Below are 8453 nucleotides of genomic sequence, written 5' to 3' on the forward strand. Positions count from 1 at the left end.
CATTATAGACTTCTCTTGACTTTTTAAGAGTTAATCTCTTCATGCTGACCCTTGGTTTTCCCAACTCATGTCTTGACTCAAGCTCTTGAAGCTAGTCTGAAATTAATTCCACATCTTGTAAAATAAGGGGAAACAGAAGTTGGTGAGAGAGTATTTTACGAGATAGTTTTTTTTTTTTTTTTTTTGGTCAAACGTCTACCAGTGTGTCCCCTGCCAAGGCTGGTTCAGAGCCAGAGATTTAAGCCCTGGAGGAAGTGCTGCCTTCTTCATGGCATCTTTTTTTTTTTTAAATTAATTAATTAATTAATTTTTGGCTGCGTCGGGTCTTCGTTGCTGTGTGTGGGCTTTCTCTAGTTGCAGTGAGCGGGAGCTACTCTTCGTTGCGGTGCGCGGGCTTCTCATTGCAGTGGCTTCTCTCATTGTGGAGCACAGGCTCTAGGCACACAGGCTTCAGTAGTTGTGGCTCGTGGGCTCAGTAGTTGTGGCTCGTGGACTCTAGAGCACAGGCTCAGTAGTTGTGGTGCACGGGCTTAGTTGCTCCACGGCATGTGGGATCTTCCCGACCCGTGTCCCCTGCATTGGCAGGCGGACTCCCAACCACTGCGCCACCAGGGAAGTCCCTCACTGCATCCTGACAAAGAGTAACTAATAGCTTTAAGACAGTAAGTAAAAAGATGGAAAAGAAAAAAAAAAAACATCTGGACAATGGAAATGATGATTCAATTACTTTTCAGGTTCTAAGGGTGTGGTTTGGGGTTTAGTAGGTATTAAATGTGTTTTGCATCTGCGCCTCCATGTGTGTCTCTGGTAAGAGAAAATGTCTCTTAATTGAACCTGAGAGGCAAATACAAACTGTCTTTAGTTTTACATGGTTTGACAAACGTGCTTTTCTAAACTGTGGGTCAGGTGAGATGTGGTTCTTTCTCGTCTACGTGGACACCCTGTTCTCCCCTCTTCAGCATGTCCAAAATGTTCCCCACTGTGTGTGTGACTTTGGGATGGCCCCCAGTGTGCTTTTTGGACTGGATCAGTGATTCCAACTTAAAGAAAAGAAAAAAGCAGTGGGGGGCTTGGTTGGACATGGCTTGTACAGAAGCCCACCAAACTGGGGCTGCTTGGGCTGAGGTGGGAGTGCTGGGCTGGGAGCCCGCCTTGTCTGGCCTCCTGGGGTGCCTCCCCAAGCCTCTAGGACTCTGAGGGGCCTTGTGCAGTGGCCACATGTTCACCAAGGGCCTAGCCCCCTGCACACTGCAGCTCTCCCATTCTAAGTACCCCCTCTGCCATGAAACCTTTCTAGTACCCCGGCCCACACAGACTTCTTCTTTTTCTGCAGCACTTTCACATTTGTGAGTACATCACACACTCTGGCCTATGTTTTTAAACTGACCTCGGTGTGGAGATTTGTCTTCCTTTGAAGCTGACATGTCCATGTCTTTCTTTTGGGAAGTGACTCAAAACTCACTTGGGAAGCCGAATGTAACCGAAAGAACTCCAGGAAATGGGGACACAAGCTTTGTTCACAGACTGTGGAAGTCTGGCCTCTTCACACCAGGGCAGAGCACGGCCAGTGCAGACCTAAGGCCCCCACATCGGTCATCCTTCTCCCAGACCTTCTCACCCTAGTGCACACATTAGCCAGGCTGTGGTAGTTGGAAGGTCCTGGAAGATACCTGTGTGAGCTGGGTCGTGGCCTCGCCTTTCAGCATCACTGGGCCAACCAGTGATGACGGCATCCCCAGGAGGAAAAAAAGGCTGGGCCTATCACTAGTACCCCACCTGCCTTAGTCATTTCCTTACCACTGCTTTCCTAAATAGAGGGCTTTACAATTGTCATCCTCACTCTGGGGTTCTGTGTAAACTTCACTGGGCTTATAAACAAACTTCACGCAATGTGATTTCATTCAACACGGCATTGTCTAACGTGGGGCCTGACCTAGGACTGTGTAGGAAGGTTTTCTGAGGCTCATAGAGACATTGTGGTTGGAGCGTCACCTAGTGGCGGCAAAGAGTAGTGCTGGTCAGGAATGAATATAAGGAATATTTCCAAAGGGTGGATAGTAAGATAAAGTGCATTCAGGGGTCTTTGGTCTCCACAATTTCATTGAAAATATGCTTTAAAGCAAAATTATCCTGAATATAAGTTCTGGTCTTTTAAAAATGATTCCAAAGACAAGTCTGTGTCACCATAATGAATACTAGCTATTGTTATAGAGTTCTCTAAATGTAGGAGATTGGGAAAAATCTATAAGTTTTCCATCCCATTTAAGTTTCTATTTTTTTAAAATTGGTACATCCACATCCTCTGGGTTTCCCATGCATGTTTTAGCTGTAGGAAGATTTCCCTGAACCTGGAGATTTGGGACCCATGGAATGGGTACCACGCAGTATTACTTTAAAGGGTCTGCATTTGCTCACCCAACCTCACCAAACCTCTCAGCCCCAAGAGTGTCCAGCCTTACGTCTCATCCAGCTGTGGGTCTAGATGTGGTCAATCCAGGTTGCATCTCAGCCCCTGAACGAATTTTGTAAGAATTTCTCTCTCTTTCACTGTCTTTGTTTTGTTTTGTAATTTATTTTTATAACGGGGTTTAGCTGATTTCCAATGCTTTACACCCACTTGATTCACTTACAGAGAGATATCAATAAATACTTTTTAAGATTAAAAAAAAAAGTTGGTACATCCAGAAATAATATACCATGTAACCATTAAAGAGAAATAGGTTTATATATAGAACTGGCTAAGAGATATTAAAAGAAGGATGTAGGATGTAGAAAGTGTCAAAAGAATGCTACAATTTATATGAGAAACACATTAGAAAAAATATATGTAAATTTGGTCTGAACAAAACTTCTGTTAGTAAAGTGAGAGACTGAATTATTCAGCTCCAAAGAACAAGGGACATTTGCTGCTTCGAGCCACAAGGTGTTCTCAGGTGACTTAGAACCTAACTAGTGCCTGAGGATCAATCCTTGTGATGTGTAGTGGTCCTACAGAGGCACCCCACTAAAACCATTAAGTAAATACTGCTCTTCCAGGGACACACAATATAAGGACTGATCATTTAGTGCTGTAAGCGCCCATGGCGTTTTTAAACTGTCACAGGGAGAAACTGAGACATTAGAAGAGTCTAACTGGCCCAAGGGTAACTCCCTGGGGAGCTAGACTCAGAAGCAGCTCATATCCGCTCCACCACACTGTCCTCAGAAAGCTGTTCAGATCACATCTCATATCCGAATTAGACTACTGAATTGATAATGGGAAGTTGTGCCTCAAAGGCCAACAGACAGCCAACTCTGGGGATACCAGCTGGTTTTATGTATGCTTTCAAGTACTTAATTGAGAATTGAAAGAAATCCTGCCCTGAAATGGCCAAGATGGGGTTTTGGCCCTCCAAAACTGAATTTTGTGCACACAGAGAAAGCCAGCAGAAAGCAATTTCTTATCATGTCAGTCAGTCTCCTGGATTCCCTTCCTGCAGGGTCTGCTGGAAGCAAGAGTGGTAAGAATTTTTCTCTTTTCTAAAATTAGATTAGCTAGAGAAAATATTTGCAGAGCTAGCTCCTTGGACCCTTTGAGTTGGAGTCTTCTAAATTGTTAAAATTTTAGAGAGCGCTCATCTTAAAATACTTTACCTATTTTAATTGGTATGCAGAAGCCCCCAAAGGCTTCAAAATTCCAAAATAGCCTCATTGAAAGATTTGTTGTAGAAGGCTAATGAAAGATGAATGATATAAAAGGTACCTAAAACAAACAAAGTTTAAGGATGACATAACTACTGCTTACCTCTGTCCTCCTTTATTTGAGTACTCATCCTAGGAATCCTCTGTCTGCGTTGCCTTTCTACTCTGAAGAGACTATTAAATGGTTACTTTAGAAATGGGACCACCTGAGGCTGTAGGCGAGAGGCTGTAGGTGAAACTATTCAGATCAAAGGCCAAACTGAGGGCCATAATTAAAGAATTTCTTAAACCCAGGGAGCATCCTCAAAAGTTTTTGTAAATGGATTACCAAGATGAGGGGCCACCAGTCTGACTAAACTCCTAAATTTAGCTGATATTCAGAGCCTGATGATAGAAAAAAAAAAATTTTTTTTTTTGGACCTCCTCTGAGCTAAAATGAGGGAAAGAAAAGCATTCCAACGTAGGTGAATTGGTATGTCATTCCTTTGATAACATTAAGGGGGTCACCCAATTCTTTGAGGAATTAAAAACAGCTATCCTTGTTTTACAGATCTAGTCTTTACAGGACTAGAAATGTGAATCGAGAAACAATCCACAGCCTACCAATCCTTTTACCACTCCCCAAACCTCCCCTATTTACTTTAAAAGGCCTTTAAGTATTAAGAAACGTCAATAGAGTCATCATCATTTAAGTGTAATACTTGTACCTAGGTTTACTAGAAATCAAATAAGATCTTATTACTCCTGTTATTAAAATTTGTCAGCAAGAAATATAACTTGATGAGATGAAACTTTTAAGTAAATTAAATGTCAATGAGATAAGAGTTTTTAGGTGAACTCTTTAGGAATAATTATGTTTTAGGACTGTCTACTTAAAATATTTTCTCTAGATTTTTGGTAACTTGAAACTGCTAAATGAAGTTAAATGATGGGAATTCATTGAATATTCAGATCATTTCCAAATAAGATACTGGAAAATTAATTGCTAAACAAGTCTAAGTTTACCTACTTTTGTCTTATTAGAGAAAAACTGAGATGTTTAGGTTCCTTGGACATGCCTTATACCCCACTGAGGAAAGAAATTAGGTTATAGAAATGTTATAAGTTTGCCAACCAGAATGTGCTGATAAGACAAACAGTTCATAATTGCTTACTTAGTTTTTGCTAGAAACTAAGACCTTTTAAGGTTAAGAATTCTAATTAAAATATGCAATTAAAACTACTAAAAATTAGTAAGTAAAATATCTTTGTATCCAAGGAAAAAGAAGGTGTAAGGAATGGAAATTTTTTTTGTTAAGGGGAAAAGAAAGTAATTTTGTCCTAAAGCTGGTTATTTCTAAATGGGGAAGAAAATAAGGGACAAATTAATATGGATATAGAAAGTTGTAGGAGGTTTGTGAGAAATAAAAGAATCTTTAGAAAGGAATACTATGTGTAGTCAGGGCTAAGGTTAGAATAAATTTAAGTAAGTAAATTTTAATGTTAATGTGGTACAAAACCTGACTTTGGTTTTCTCTCTGTTAAGAGGACAAAGTTTTCTTAAAATATTGATCGACTTTTTTTTTGGGCGGGGGGGAGGATTTTATTTATTAAAATTTTTATTGGAGTATAGTTGATTTACAATGTTGTGTTAGTTTCTGCTATACAGCAAAGTGAATCAGTTGTACATATACATATATCCCCTCTTTTTTAGATTCTTTTCCCATATAGGCCATTACAGAGTATTGAGAAGAGTTCCCTGGGCTATACAGTAGGTCCTTATTAATTATCTGTTTTATATATAGTAGTGTGTATATGTTAAACCCAATCTCCCAATTTATCCCCCCCCTTCCCCCCAGTAACCATAAGTTCTTTAACTGGTAATCTGTTATAATTTTCTTCTGAAATCTTTTATTGTCACTTTGATTAAGTGAATAAGTACTATTCTACAGTGACCCATGATACTATTTGACCAGGTGTTTTGAAACCTTTTTGATATTTTGACAAAATTTCCAAATATCAAATTCTAATTGACGTTCTTTTGACCTCTAGCTAATTTTGGGACGCTTCAGAGAGGACCCCTGAAGCATCTCAGAGAGAGGAATAATAAACTAATTAGGCTTATTTGCTATGTTAAATTACATAGAAAGCATTGTCAAATGAGTGGCGATAGGGCTTCCCTGGTGGCGCAGTGGTTGAGCATCCACCTGCTGATGCAAGGGACACGGGTTCGTGCCCCGGTCTGGGAAGATCCCACATGCTGCGGAGCGGCTAGGCCCGTGAGCCATGGCTGCTGAGCCTGCGCATCCGGAGCCTGTGCTCCACAACGGGAGAGGCCACAACGGTGAGAGGCCCGTGTACCACAAAAATAAAATAAAAAAAAAAATGAGTGGCGATAAACCTTCTTAGGTTATATTGTATGGGTAAATATTATTAAAAAGATATTCTAGAAATTATATGGAATTTCTAAAAATCTGATATGTCCTGGTAAAATGTTATCAGTTATAATTCTAGTTATTATCTTTTTTTAACATCTTTACTGGAGTATAATTGCTTTACAATGTTGTGTTAGTTTCTGCTATATAACAAAGTGAATCAGCTATATGTATACATATATCAAAAATATGGAATGCTTCATGAATTTGCGTGTCATCCTTGCACAGGGGCCATGCTAATCTTCTCTGTATCGTTCCAATTTTAGTATATATGCTGCTGAAGCAAGCACTCTAGTTATTATCTTAAATGTTGTATTCACAGCATTAATCAAGTTTCTTTGTTAATTGCATTGTAATCAGATCTTTAACTGTGCCTTTTAAAGTGTTTTGTCATTTATGGACCATTATTGTTTTATTTTGATGCTTTTGCAAAAAATGCTTCATCTTCAAGAAGAGTCAGAGAAATGACTTTTTGACAAGTACAGGTTTCTGATAACTTTCAGATCATACTGCTGAACTGGGTAAGAAATTAAAGAATTCTAATGGAAAACCTGATAGCTTCACAAAACTGTTAACAGAAGATTAAGATCAAGGATTAGTCACGTAGGACTGAGTGAACTGATGAATATGGTATAATTTTTGGGTTTTGTCTGAAATATTACTGGTTTTAATCTGTGTTTTCCAGATATAAAGAAACCTTTCTCCTCAAGCTAATTATGACTTACAGCAGTTTGGTAAATTATACCTTTGTAAGTAGAACTGAAACATTTATCTTTTCTCTCTACCTGATTCCTCCAGAAATTGGAAACTCTTATGTTCCCAGCAGGCTTGTCATCAGGTGAATAAAAAAGGCTGCCACCTGGCAGGTGCAGGAATCTCGATATTTTGGGGAACTCAAGAGAGGAATCCACCCAGATCTATAGATATCACAAGCAGAATCTGATGGCAAACCAGATTGGTGTGGTTTTCCTGGACTTGAGAGACCTTTTAAAAGTTCAGTTTGAGATTTCTTATAAAAAGTTTCAGCAGAGCTAACTTAAAAGAGCCTGTATGATCAATTACATTTATGTAAATGATCAGGCCAACTTTATTGAAACCAGACTTATTTTGCAAATAAGTCAGTCTTAATTTGGCTATATTTGGTAGAAATTAGGGCAATTTTAGAGGGGGAGAATTATAGTTCAGTGGACATTAAGTAGTAGTGTTACTGTTTTTGAGGGGTTTTTGCTGTGTGTGTTTATTGCCTAAGACTCACTGCTCAGATGGCTCCTTGTTGCTCTGTTGCATTATTATAAAGTTTGTTCCTGAAGCTTAGCACAGTAATTTATCTTTGGATGAAGATCAGATGCCCCATGACCTGCAACCAGGAGATTATGCATCGTCGCAGCTTTTTCAGTATGCCACTCTTCCTCCCTAACTGCAGGATACAGTTCACTTTTAAAGGGGTTAAGGTGACAGCCTTCTAAGGGTCTGAAGATGCAAGGAAAGGGCTAGATGGCAAACACGTACACTTAATTTCCAATTATAAAATATTCCTGGTGTGAAATTTTAAAGTGATGGAGTTGGTAAGGCGAGGCTATGGTGAGGAATGTGAGGAAAGTTTTCTGGTACAGCAGCACTTGCCTAGGAGAGATAACAACTGAAGATGTGTTTCTTACAGCTGGCTCTGACCAGCTGAAGCTGATAAAGGACCATGAAATTGGAGAGACCCTGGCACACCAGGCTCTCAATGGTCCTAACTGAAGACTCTTCCTAAACAGTGAGCAGTGAGGTTTGGTTTAGCCAACTGTGTTTACTTCTTTTATCGAAGTATAGTTGATTTACAATGTTGTGTTAATACTGCTGTATGGCAAAGTGATTCAGTTATACATATATATATATATATTCTTTTTTTATATATATTCTTTTATATTATGGTTTATCATAGGATATTGAACATAGTTCTCTGTGCTCTACAGTAGGACCTTGTTGTTTATCCATTCTATATATAAAAGCTCACATCTGCTCACCCCAACCTCCCACTCCATCTTGCCCCCAACCCTGTCCCCTTTGGCAACCACCAGTCTGTTCTCTATGTCCGTGATTCTGTTTCTGTTTCATACATAGGTTCATTTTATATAGATTCCACATATAAGTGCTATCATATGGTATTTGTCTTTCTCTGTCTGACTTACTTCATTTAGTATGATACTCTCTAGTTGCATCCGTGTTGCTACAAATGGCATTATTTCATTCTCTTTTATGGCTGAGTAGTATTCCATTGTATATATGTGCCACATCTTTATCCATTCATCTGTCAATGAACATTTAGGTTGTTTCCATGTCTTTAGCCAACTGTGTTTAGACCTGTGGATCCAT

The 8453-nt window shown here is 39.3% G+C and overlaps 1 non-coding gene across 1 annotated transcript; it reads right to left on the reverse strand.

Annotated features, from left to right (window-relative positions):
• Nucleotides 1-6278: 6278 nt before the first annotated feature.
• Nucleotides 6279-6385, reverse strand: LOC115848514 (U6 spliceosomal RNA). Its single transcript, XR_004037728.1, has one exon. It is a non-coding gene; the product is annotated as a U6 spliceosomal RNA (small nuclear RNA).
• Between the last annotated feature and the right edge of the window lie 2068 nt (nt 6386-8453).

Source organism: Globicephala melas, chromosome 3, assembly GCF_963455315.2.
Source record: "Globicephala melas chromosome 3, mGloMel1.2, whole genome shotgun sequence".
Lineage (NCBI taxonomy): Eukaryota > Metazoa > Chordata > Mammalia > Artiodactyla > Delphinidae > Globicephala > Globicephala melas.